At 37.1% G+C, this 13,552-nt stretch overlaps 1 protein-coding gene across 4 annotated transcripts in view; it reads left to right on the top strand.

The window, feature by feature from the left end:
- Window positions 1-193: 193 nt before the first annotated feature.
- The window catches only part of LOC134651910 (sodium/hydrogen exchanger 3), an 85,352-nt gene continuing 71,993 nt past the window's right edge, over window positions 194-13,552 (top strand). The window contains exon 1 of one of the 4 annotated variants that reach the window (XM_063507017.1): window positions 194-443. The gene's annotated coding sequence lies outside the window, so the exon portion shown is untranslated. The remainder of the gene's footprint in view (window positions 444-13,552) is intronic. The other 3 variants (XM_063507014.1, XM_063507018.1, XM_063507016.1) reach the window with 3 other exon arrangements.

Here is a 13,552-nt window from a genome sequence, read left to right as displayed (position 1 = left end):
ATGACAGTTCATAGTATGAACATAAAATGTCATTTCATACTATGAAATGTCATTTTAGTCTACCGAATAAAAAAATAGACTTTAAGTTGGTAAAAACGTCCACTAGCCACCGAAAACCTCGTTGTGATTAAATTAAGCTCTTGGTCATCAATTATTTAGTTCGGTGTCATTTTCCCATCAAAACGGCTTCGTAAGTCGTGGCACCGCTAATTTTGCCGGTGCGGTAGTACCCTACCACGAATGGTATGCTCGAATCGGCCCGCGCAGCCGTGTAGGGCAGGCGGGCGAGGGCGGCGGGCTCGGGCCAGTCGCGGGCGGGCAGGCACCCGCGCGGACCGACGCGCCGCACTCGCGATCGATACGCGCCTAACCTTACACCACCAAAACCATCACCAAACATAAACGTCAACCTGTGAAAACGTGAACATACAACACTACTTACGGTAGGAGGCCATTCGCGATGCTGAAAAGCATAGCCATCTGTCAACCCCATCGTCAACTCACCATCAAAGACATATGATTGCCAATAGCAACTACAGCAGTCCCTTGAGCTATTCCTGGGCACAAACAAAACAACCTGGCGGTGCGCGTGCGTTTTATGTAGCATTGTGTTTATCCACTAGCGTTACGTAAAAGAGCGCCAGGAGATTTAAAATCGATAAGCGATTTGTTTGGGCCGAATTTTGTTTTGATCGACAATTTGACGGACAAGCTCAATAATTTGATTGTATTATTGTTGTGGAAAGCTCCGGAGGCCACGTTGACAGACAGTGACAAATTAGCTAAATGTCATTGGTGTCTGATGGGATCTAACTTGATTGCTATGCTAAATAATCGATAAGCAATACAACATTAATTAGTAGGTACTCGTGGCAGGAGGCGGTCCCTATTATATAACGGCGAGGTATCCCCGTGACGTAAGTATTATGTAGACGTTTGCGACTCAAGCAAAGAACAAGTTTACAAAGTACCTACAGCAGGTACCTATAGTTTAAAAATTAAAAGCAGTTTGACAGCTTAAAATTCTGTAATAGTTATGTCGATGTAGCTTCTTCAAAAGCTTCTTTTGAACTCAAGCAGACATATCTTTTTCTTTAAGCGACATGACTTCGCGTTTCCTGTTAAATAGTTCTGTTTTGAAAATACTTGAGTTGGGGCGTCTTCGCAAATTGCTTAAAGTTTAACGTAGCGCTTGTGAAAAATAGCATATCATTCTTCAACTTGACTTGAGGTAGGTATTCAATGTTAAAGTAAGATATAAATCATATTAGGTTATTAACTTATTATTACATTATGATATATGTATATGATTTAGATTTCTTTACTTCAAGATGAAAATTACACTATAAATTTGCTACATTCGTCAAAATTATGTTTAGGTATCTTCTCATCATGATCGTCAAAAATTTAAAATAAAAAATAATAAAATACCGACACAAAAACACACACACACACAGGTACACAAGTGACACAGGTACCTACCCAAAAATCATATCAAACTCGTGTTATGTATACATCTCATCTCTCCAGTTGGCTCGTCTGTTAGAGGGTCGTACAATTAAATAAGTGCAACCCAAGTAACGTGTAATAATACCTACTGAAACTTGCTCGATATAAAACTGTACATAATATAGATATGTAGGTACCTTTATACAGGGCGCTTCCTGTAACAGGAGCAATAAATAAATTAAACTGTAGACTGTAGGTACTCCTCAAACTGACCAACATTTGTTCAGCAACTTTTGAACATAACTCGTGTTTTGATTTTTATTACACTTTAAAGTTTATTCTAAGACGCAATGTATTACAAATTTTGTTATGTTTAAAGCGTGACAAGCAACGTCAAACACACTGATGTCAGCGTACATTGAAGGCAATATTTATTTTGTATGAAAAAGAGGAAGTCTAAAGGATTCATAATTTTTAAAATTTGCTGAACAAATGTTGTTCAGTTTAAGGAGTACAGCCTTTAGTTTAATTTATTGTTCCTGTTACAGGAAGCACCCTGTATAAGACGCAACGTCAGCTATTTGACGATGTTGTCGGATTCCTTAAGACGTCCCGTCCTGCTGGTGCTAATGAGATGATACGAGGGGCGTTCAAAATATTCTCGGTATTGATATCTTACGACCTCTTCTAAAATTTCTTTCGTTACTGGCCGCTAAGGTTTATTCATTGACATTAAAAAAAAGTATAATTCGAACCGAGATGGTCTTTTGTTTTTCTGCAATTGCTGAACAAACATGAACATCATGTGCGAATTGACAATGTTAACTAAATTAGAACATCGATGCGTGATAAAATTCTTGACAAAACAGGGTAAAAATCAAAAAACCATAAAAGAGGAAATGGATTGTGTTTACCGTGAGTCTGCTCCTTCTTTATCTACCATTCAAAAGTGGTCAAGCGAGTTTAAACGCGGAAGGGAGAGTATTGAAGATGACCCTAGGCCGGCCTGTAGTAGCTACTTCACAAGAAAATATTGATAAAGTGGAAAAACTTATATTGGAAGATGGTCGAGTGAAGGTAAAATCTATAGCACAAGTAACCAATCTCTCTATTGGTACCGTATATGATATTATACATGACCATCTTAATATGTCAAAAGTAAGTGCAAGATGGGTTCCGCGAATGCTGACTCGGCTTCAAAAAGACATGCGTGTAGCTTGTTGTTCCGATTTTATTGACCTGTGCGGTGAAAATCCTGATGAGGTGCTGCAAAGAATAGTTACTGGAGATGAAACCTGGGTTCATCATTATGACCCAGAGGGTAAACAAGAGTCCATGCAGTGGCACATTAAGGGTTCAGCTCATCCCAAGAAGTTCAAGGTCATCCCTTCAGCTGGCAAGGTCATGGCCACGATATTTTGGGATTGTGAAGGAGTATTACTAATCGATTATAAAGAAAAAGGTGTAAATATCACAGGACAGTACTACGCTAACATTCTACGTCAATTAAAGGATGTAATTAAAGAAAAGAGGCGAGGAAAGTTAACCAAAGGTATTCTGCTTCTGCATGACAACGCCCCCGTCCATACTGCTCATATTGCCAAGGCAGCTATTGTTGAATGTGGGTTTAAAACTGTTACTCACCCACCGTATAGTCCGGACTTAGCCCTCAGCGACTTCTTTTTGCTCCCCAATCTTAAAAAGGATCTGCGTGGAAATAAATTTTCTGACGATGAAGCATTGAAGGCGGCAGTGGAGGAGCATTTTTACACGAAAGATAAAAAATATTTTTACGAGGGATTAAAAAAAATAATTGATCGATCTTTTAAGTGTATGAACATAGGGGGGGAGTATATTGAAAAATAAAAATATCAAACTTTTCGTACTTGTTTGTTTTCATTCTCATACCGAGAATATTTTGAATACCCCTCGTATGTACCTAGCTTATGAAAATTTGTTTTAAAAATGATGTCATTCATAATTTTTGTAATAGAAACAAACAGTTTTTAGTTTTTATTTTGTACGGGAGCAAAAATATTCGGTATAAGTAAGTAGCAATGAAATGGCAATCTTATACCTAAGATTGCCATTTCATTGCTACTTATGTCTCGGTAATAAAATCGATACCATTCTGATTATAGGTACTATTTCCATCGGATGACTTGAAAACTTAACTTTACTAGAAAGACTTTAGGATTTATTAAAATTATTGAAATTTATGACTTTCGTTTTTCACAGAAGGTTTAAATTTCAACGAAGAATATTCGTGGGTTGGATCTTATCCCAAAAGCTATCTACATTATATTTATTAGCGCCACTTGCACCAATCCTTTGAAACCTTGGGTTACCATGGTTATCAGTACAATTTGACACTGGGTTAGCTTAGCGGTTTAACCGGTTAACCCCGGGTAGTGGGATGGTGCAAGTGGCGCTTAGTGAATTAAAATGGAAGTACAAGAAGTAGAATCGTGCTTGTATCCTGATAATCATAATAACAGTGAAAAGGGCCAGAGTAATCACTTTGCAAATGTGAAGGGCAGAGTAATGGGCAAGGGAGCGACATAACGGCGCTGTGGCCATATATTTTGACTGTCACCCCTCACCCAGCCCATGATAATGCTATTAACAGAACATTATTATTTTAATAATGGGTGAAAGAATCGAATAGAACTCATAGAACAATGGATAAAAGGTACTAACCAATTTTATTAAATAAAATGCTAATACTAAATATGTAAAACTATTTAAGAATCGTAAATATATCTAAAATTAAACAAGCAATATAAAAACTACGCGCAACCCCCAGCGCAAAGGTGCCCATCACACTTGCTGCGTTACCGCGTTGAATTGCGATGGACAGCCTAATAATACAATGAATAAAAAGATGCTAAATGATGCTAAGTCTACTTAATATGTCATCAATTTCAATTTCAATTCTTTATTGATAAATATATAATTTTACATATCAGGTACATACAATGCTTAATGCTAATTAAGTCTTATAATTAATAAATTATTGGATTTACATAGTTGGGCAGGCAAGGCTGAGCCAGCGAACTAGCAGTTGTTTATTTTTATTAGACAAGTTAATATGTAGGTATATAGTTTCATCTACTTGGTACATAGGGTCCCATCCGATTAAAGCTCAAGCTCGAACATCTAAGACATCTAAGTTGTGAACATGTGATATATGTACTTATAGTAGTGTGTAATTAATTCTTTACCAATTTTGGTTAGGTATAACTCCGAATCAAAACGTTATAAGTAAGTAATACAAAACACAACAAGTGTTCGTATGATAGGTATCTTGAAATTCTTGAACCGCATGGCGACTATATTTTTTCACGTCAATAACATCTTCATCAACAACAGACAGAATTTCTGGTACTTACCTAATGTCGAATAAAATGTAGAAAGAAACCCTCGTGTATTAAAATTACGTATTATAATTACCAGCGTCCCAAAGTAGATTTAAATTAATTAATTATTAATCATTTATTTTCATAAGACACGGAACATAGGTGTTACATTGAAATAGTAACTGCCAAGCTGCAAAACAGTTTGATGGCATGTCATTTCGCTCTTGATGTACATTTGTGTCATTATATAAACCATATTCAATCATAATCAGTCAACCAAGTTTCATCAACCATGCCATAGATCACGTCACGTTCCTCCGTCCCATATTCCTTGTTTTACACGTATAATGTCAGGTCGAGGCCGTCTGGTTCAGCGGTTTTTATACGGGTTCGTCTAAAGTTTGCTTACCGGCATTTTATGGTAGCCAGCGTGGGCGAATCACGTTTTGGGCAGACCAGTGTTAACAGACCTTTAGGTACTCTATGGTTAGGTATATTGAAATATTATGTTAATGCGATATTTATAGAATGTAGTTGCGCCTAATTTTAAGGGTCATTAGTACTGGCAGTAGATGCAACTCTGTCAAATTCATAATTTGTATAGCAACGGTTCTATGAAATATTTGTTTACTTTTTGTAAGTCAGTCGATCAATAACAGTCCTCATGTAAAGTCTGAATATACTATTAATATACACTTTCGTAGTTTAACTGTGCTATATATCTCTGCTAAATCAGTGATAGGATTATCCCCCACAGTGGTTATGGGCCCAGCACGCTTCCACAATCAGTGATAGGATTATCCCCCACAAGGTACCAGAGCACGATTTCGTACAGCTATTACCTATTTATAGCCTGGCAAACCAATTTGCAGTAGAAAAATCTAAATTTCTGTGGAGATTGACCTTTTTCGCCTCCATTTTTTAAATTTGCCGTCTTGGGCGTAAACAACGGACCATATGTCGGTTATTAGTCAAAAAATGCGAATTCCATCAAAGTTGCCTGAATCCGCCCGTGATTGTAAATTGTAACTTTTTAACGAAGTGGATTGCAATGTCAGGAGAGTTTATAAGATTTGATGTTCACAAATATCTGAAAAAATCCTCTAATACCGAGATTTAATGTGCATGTTTAGATATTTTTAGCACCTTGGCCGCTCCGATATATTCGATGGCGACGGTATCAATAAATTCTAATTTCGCACTTAATCACTTTTATTTACAAATTTATGGTTGAGATTTTACGGCATCTTAATTATGTATGGCGAAAATCCGGCCTAACCCATTTAAGTTTTAGCATAACATCTAATCATTTTATAGTTTTAGTCATTTAAGCAGAAATTTAACATATCCGTTCATGAATGCAAAATGAAAGGATATGCCCGTATGCCCGCGTTTATTTTAATAACTCAGGCACTTTGCAAAGACAAATTTCGATGAAAATTGTTCGGTATTTCACGGTAAAGGTTACGTTATTACGTTTTTAGCACTGTTTACACATTTGTACACGTTCTGTAGGTAATTAAAAACGAGACCGGCAGCTGATCTGACGAGCTTTAAACCACAGCCTATGCTTTCATTTATTAAATAAAATTTCTCATTCCATTTAGCGTTTTATTAAAAAGCATTTCATATTTGTAGCAAAGTCTATGATTGCATTTTTAAATGAGAAAATGGCTTTTCATAAACATTTCTTCGTAGGAAAATAACTATTAGACAGACGATAAACATTTAATCAACGCTGATTATTTCAGGTAATATTATGATACGAAATAGGTAGTAGATTGTAGATGTTCGTCTTCTTTTTAAACAAGTTTCAAGTATAAAGTTAGCCGAAAATGTGCCGTCGAAATTGGCGACAAATAAAAAAATATTAAATAATGTGTTTCCCCCGGGACCACAGTCTAAATTAACTTTGCAAAGGGAACCTGAAACGTGACAACACATTTTAATATTCTGCTCTGTATCAGATTAAAAAAGTTAGGCTACGGGCTGGTAACTAACCTACTTAGCTATGCAAGCTATAGTGTCCTCTAGTCATAATAATAAAATAACTAAGTGAACCGTCTAATAGCGAAGAGTCTCGACCAACATCTTGAGAGACTCTCGCTATGTGGTTGGATCAAGGGCCAGATGCAGAAGGCGGTGATCTTGGACACGGCGCGGATAGTCCGCCGGTTCCTCTCTCTGCGGCCCTGACCACCGGCAGCTTGGGCCTTGCCCCGCTGCTGGCGGCACCCTAGGTTAGGTTTTTTTATAATGTGTTTATAATATTTTTATATTGTTTTTGTAAGTGTTTTATATTTTAGTTTTATATCCATATTGTAAAAAACCAACCTAAGAAGAGAAATAAATAATGGAAATATATAACTAAATCATAATGCGCACGCCACCCCACTCTAAATCATAATTTGACACACTGTACAAGCGCAAGCGGGACGTTAAACTTAAGGGGGACTACCGCAAAATTGTAATGTTGTATTACCATTTGACTCAAATGTTAACTGTCAAATACGAGTAATCATAAGGGTTACATTCTATTTCTGACCGCAGCTGCACTACTGGTACTGAACGGGTCGCTGTTACTGTCAATTTCCATAGTAAAATAAACAGTAGTGCAGCTGCGGTTGGAAATGGACTGTCACCTTAAGGGATCGCAAAAAGGCATTTAGCGAAATATTACAATTATATACTTAGTTATATGTTACCGTAAAAAAACAGTTATTAAGGAAAACGCGTTTTTTTTAATAAAAACTAGTTTTCCGTATCGGTAAAAACTAAATAGTTTTAACTATTTTTTTTTTCAGTCAAAACTAGTTTTCGCAGTGCCTTGGTAGTAAGTTGTTTAAAATATAAGCCAGCGTAGCAGCTACGAGAATTTAGGTCATTCATATTTTAGATATTTCATGTGAGTAAGCCATTAAACGTACATTAGAGGGATGCAGAGTCATTGGGGTGACTTTTACTTAAGCAGACACGACTTGAATACAAAATAGCTATAATGGCGAATTATATACGATAATTCGTGGTCATTAAAAGGTTAAAACGGTTGGAAAACGTTTTCTCCTGTTTGTGATTTATCTAGTGCCGTAACATAGGTTGGTTTCTAAGAAGCCTTTGATCCATGGAATCGAATAGAATCTAAAAAAACCGGCCAAGTGCGAGTCAGACTCGCGCACAGAGGGTTCCGCACCATCAACAAAAAATAGAGCAAAACAAGCAAAAAAACGGTCACCCATCCAAGTACTGACCCCGCCCGACGTTGCTTAACTTCGGTCAAAAATCACGTCTTTTGTATGGGAGCCCCACTTAAATCTTTATTTTATTCTGTTTTTAGTATTTGTTGTTACAACGGCAACAGAAATAGATCATCTGTGAAAATTTCAACTGTCTAGCTATCACGGTTCGTGAGATACAGCCTGGTGACAGACGGACGGACGGACAGCGGAGTCTTAGTAATAGGGTCCCGTTTTTACCCTTTGGGTACGGAACCCTAAAAAATATGTCAAAATTGACGATTTTGGCGACGACTGTAGGTACCAGGTGTTTTCCAAAGTCTGTAAAAATGTCAATAATTGTTAATTAAAAAGGGAAGGTCTCCATTTTGGCGTAGCAGCACGTGATCTGGTCGCTACCCTCTGCCTACCCTCATGACCTCATTTAAAAAAACCTGTCTATATTTTAATTTAAATAAATTACAACCTAACTCCGTGCATAAGTAGTTGGACTCAATAGTTTTTAAACTTTTGAGAGCAGTGGAATATATTATTAATCTCAGAACTTCGACATTGAGGATTTACGTGCCAGTGAATTGAATTACTGCATCCTTTGACTCCAGTCTGGTTAGCGAAATGTCGCAGTACCGAGCTAAGGTAATTCTTCTCGTCTCTTTCTAAAGTTAAGACTATCTCTAGTGTTGGCCAAGAAAGAAAAGGATAGAGTATCTTAAGTGACTTGCTACGGTTATGCTTTTCTGAAATAAATCAGAATTTAAAGACATTGCACTGGAATGACAGGCACTTTATTTAACAGGCTTTCGACGTTGAGCTCTGGTAATGTCGGTCACGATTATAATGATTGAGTTTATTATAAGAACGTTGTACCTAAGGTTCAAGAAAACAGATTTTTTTACTTATTCCAAATCTTCTCAGGCAAAGTTTATAGCATAACCGTGTGCTTACACAAAATTGTTACATATTTGCAAATTGTTTTGTAGAAATCATTTGAGTGTTGACGATACGGATCGATTCAATTACTTAGTCTGAAATCGGATTTAAGTAAATCGAACGCCGCATTAACGCAATCACTCACGTACAACAAAAAATGACATTGATACAAATACCTACGCTTTAAAAAAGGACAAGCGGATGATTGAAAAAATTGTCATAAGAAGAATTATTTTTAAAAATTCCTAAATGAGTATGTTTTCAAAAAACTATATTTTTTAACCATTGACAAAAACATAGCGTAGAAACCATAAGATTAGATTTCGATAGATTCTTAAAAGCGCTGTAAGATTCTTAAATGAAAACATGGAATATTAAATATAGGACAAAAATAAGTTTTTGGCAAAAATTTAATTTTTGGTACAAGCTTTTATCGCTGACTGTACTTTTCTTACGACAGACAACTAATACTCATCGAGACAATTCTAAAAACCCCTAACACAATTAAGTTGCGTTGTTTCATCACAAAGTTCCTATGGCCACCTCCTGTCTCCATCATCAGATCAGTTCGACAGTACCATATTATTGTATTGTTATCAGAACTACATACAGCTGCCAATTTTCATGACGCTACGATCCTTGGAAGATGGTTAAATTAGTTACCTTAGATTCCATTACATAGTTACATACAGGTCGACCTAATAAAAGCTTGTTAATCAATAAGCAAGTACATTACTCAACGCAGCTCAATAAACAGAAATAAACATTCCAGCTCAATAATCGTGGTGACGTAATGGCCAATTTGCACTTTTAATACGGATTAATTGAAATCGTATAGTGGACGGGAATCGATTCGCATAACGTTTCTGTTTCAGTGGGCAGCGAGCGGGCCGATAATGGAAACCCCTGTATAGGACCTGTACAAAGGTTTCAATAGGGAAACTCGCTATTTATTTTTAGAAGCTATTATCGTCCCGTACGTCAGTGTTTAATTATAGGTACACGCCATTTGAAATTAACGTAGGTTGTCTGGTCTATGCACATTGCACGTACCCACTTATCGAACTTATCTATTGCTACGAGTTAAATAAAACAGAAATAATTATGGTGCTATAAATAGTTTCTTATTTACTTGAGATGTCTTTACCGCCTACACGTCACAATAACAAAATACTGGCGACGACAGAAACATGCCATAACGCAGATATAATCTCAACATCACACGATGTGGATTGAAGATTGTCTAAGGAAAGGTACAAAATGCAATTACTTTTTTTTACTTAAGAGTGTATTAATATACTGCCGTATTCGGACTTCAAGATATTCACAAGAGACGATACGTACTAGATCCATTCTAGATACGTTATAGTTTAGATTTCAACTAGTTCTCTTTTGCAGCGCAATTCGGGCAACCAATGTCACTTGTACGATAGATCGTGTTAGATATCTATTAGATGTGAATTAAATCTCTAAGTAATATCTTGTGGGAATCGTTCAAGAGTATCTCCAGAATCGCGGAAATGTCACAGTTTAAATCTTAAGAGCCAACAGGAGCTGAGATTTAAATATTTTAGGTAAATATACCCGTCTCGCTAACAGAAGCGGCTCGGCTCCTAAAACTAGTGCGATAAGGACAAGGCGAAAAACCCTGCGAAAAATCTCAAAAATCGAGGTTTCGTACTCGACTGTTTCCTCCTCCAAAACTTAACCAATCGTAACCAAATTTGGAAATCTAAATGATTATGACATTATCTGTGTCGGACCGTTTTGCTTTTTTGGCTAATTGATATAAGTTTTGAATAGCGCGCCTCTCATTGGGGCATAGTCAATTAGGCCATTTTGGCCATTTTTGAAGGGCTCTAGCGCCTTAAAAAACAAAAATATCAAAAAAATCAAAACGGTCCGACACAGATATTGACAATATTAATCTGTGTTGAAAAAATCATTGCTCTAGCTTCAAAACCCACAGAGGAAACAGTCGAGTACGTTTGTATGGAGAAATGACCACTCCTGTTGGCTCTTAAACTTATCGTTATCGTATCTTGGCGATGTCTAAAAGATATCTAACAGATCTATACAATTGTCTTATTTTGTGTTTTCTCTTATATTATGTATTGTCTCATTTGTTTGTGCTTTATTACTTATGTTCTGTAATGTTGTTTCTGTCCCCGTTTTGTTTGTCAGTTAGGTTTTATACCTCATAGGGGCTATTCATAAATTACGTCATTTCAAATTAGGGGGGGGGGGTCTGGTCATCGGATGATGGTAGCAAGACGTAGGAGGAAACGGGGTCATTCGAAGCATGATTTTTTGGATGATTTTAGGGGAGGGGGGTCAAAAATCGTCAAAAATATATGACGTAATTTATGGACAGCCCCATACGAGTCATCAGTTATCTCTGACATTTCACTTTGTGCACAATAAATGAATGTGTATAAAGGTTTGGTTTTAGGTCACAAGAACATGCTAGAATTGGTACTGTATACTTGTATATGACTAGGTACATTTGTCACAGTATGTGTGCGGCCTCAACGCACTAGGCCGACAAATTGGAAGCCGCACGGATCCGAACCGATAATTTGTTACGACCGTTTCGCACTACTTTTCCGTTACGTTACATAATTTGAAGATGTTTTGAAATATGAGCTTTATTTTGCCTACGGTACGGTTTTTGTTTGTGATTTTGGGGTAAAATATTGTTTGTGCAGTGATCAGCGATACACACATGACGAGGTGGAACATACAAATCATAAATTCCAATCGCTTGCTGAATATCGGTACGAGTTGGTGTACGGGTGTGTAGCATGTTTACTGAGAGATTTGCTGGATCATCCAAAGACTTGGCTCGCTCAAGCTCATGTAATCAGAGTACAGTCGAGTTCATAATTGAAAAAATATATTTGTAAACTCGATTGTACACACAGTTGCTGTGCAAATTGCTAAGATAGGTACAAACGTGACGGTAAAATCTAAAAAATATACACAGAATAACAGCATAGGTACCTACTTAACAAATTAAATTAAAAACTTAAGGCTCATAATTTGCTTAATAATGGTGAGACACGCACATACTCCAGTATAAATCAGTACCTACTGTAAAACCCTCACAACACTCGTCAAGAAGAAGGGAGCGTTCAAATATTACGTAACGAATTTGGGGGGAGGGGGGGTCTTGTAAAACGTTACGATGCGTTACAGGGCGGGAGGGGGGGTTTGAACTACGCGTTACGTAACATTGTTTTTTAACCCATCAGAACTTTTCGCCACTTTACGGTACTTTACACCACATAATTGTGGCTTTTAGGTTAAAAAAGCGGCCAAGTGCGAGTCGGACTCGCCCATGAAGGGTTCCGTATTTAGGCGATTTATGACGTATAAAAAAAAAACTACTTACTAGATCTCGTTCAAATCAATTTTCGGTGGAAGTTTATATGGTAATGTACATCATATATTTTTTTTAGTTTTATCATTCTCTTATTTTAGAAGTTACGGGGGGGGGGACACACATTTTACCACTTTGGAAGTGTCTCTCGCGCAAACTATTCAGTTTAGAAAAAAATGATATTAGAAACCTCAATATCATTTTTGAAGACCTATCCATAGATACCCCACACGTATGGGTTTGATGAAAAAAAGAATTTGAGTTTCAGTTCGAAGTATGGGGAACCCCAAAAATTTATTGTTTTTTTTCTATTTTTGTGTGAAAATCTTAATGCGGTTCACAGAATACATCTACTTACCAAGTTTCAACAGTATAGTTCTTATAGTTTCGGAGAAAAGTGGCTGTGACATACGGACGGACAGACAGACGGACAGACAGACGGACAGACAGACGGACAGACAGACGGACAGACAGACAGACATGACGAATCTATAAGGGTTCCGTTTTTTGCCATTTGGCTACGGAACCCTAAAAATGGTCACTTGGTGGTTACGTAACGTTTTACTAGGGGGGGGGGGGGCTACAGAAAAACGTTACGGCGCGTTACATGGGGGGAGGGGGGGTCAAAAATTTCCGAAAATTGCGTTACGTAATACTTGAACGCTCCCGAAGAATAAAGTATATAAACCAATATACCTGATAGAGCTGAAAGTTGTTGTAACCTAAATAGGTTCCTACAATTTCAATACTTTCGTTTAATATCTGTCGAGTTGAGTGACGGACGCTCCATAAAAATGCTAGTTATCTTTTCGAAACCAATGGTTTTACGTAAGATTATTTTAGACACGTTTTATGTTCTGATTGTTTATCGGTTAAGGTTAACACAGCTCAGATGGGTACTAAAAGTAAAAGGGATTGGAAAACATTTCGTCAATAAGTATACATTACGGGCTTCGAAAATAATGTTCCAATTCGAAACTACAAATGTATCTTGGTACGTTCAGCTTCAATTTCCTCTTAAAGATGCGACTTCCAGCCGGTTTAAAGTGTTTCAACCCCAGCTTGTTCAAAGGGCTGAGTGAATTCTAAAACAATAGAATTCTACAAGGGCAAAGTCAAGTTGTATAGGTAGAATAAAGCTACAAGTAATATGGGGCCCGTTTCTCAAAACCTTGTAACTTTCAATACAAGTGGAAGTC

This window comes from Cydia amplana, chromosome 11, assembly GCF_948474715.1.
Source record: "Cydia amplana chromosome 11, ilCydAmpl1.1, whole genome shotgun sequence".
Lineage (NCBI taxonomy): Eukaryota > Metazoa > Arthropoda > Insecta > Lepidoptera > Tortricidae > Cydia > Cydia amplana.
The sequence above is the reverse complement of the archived record's forward strand: the minus strand, read 5'-3'. Positions and strand labels throughout refer to the sequence as shown.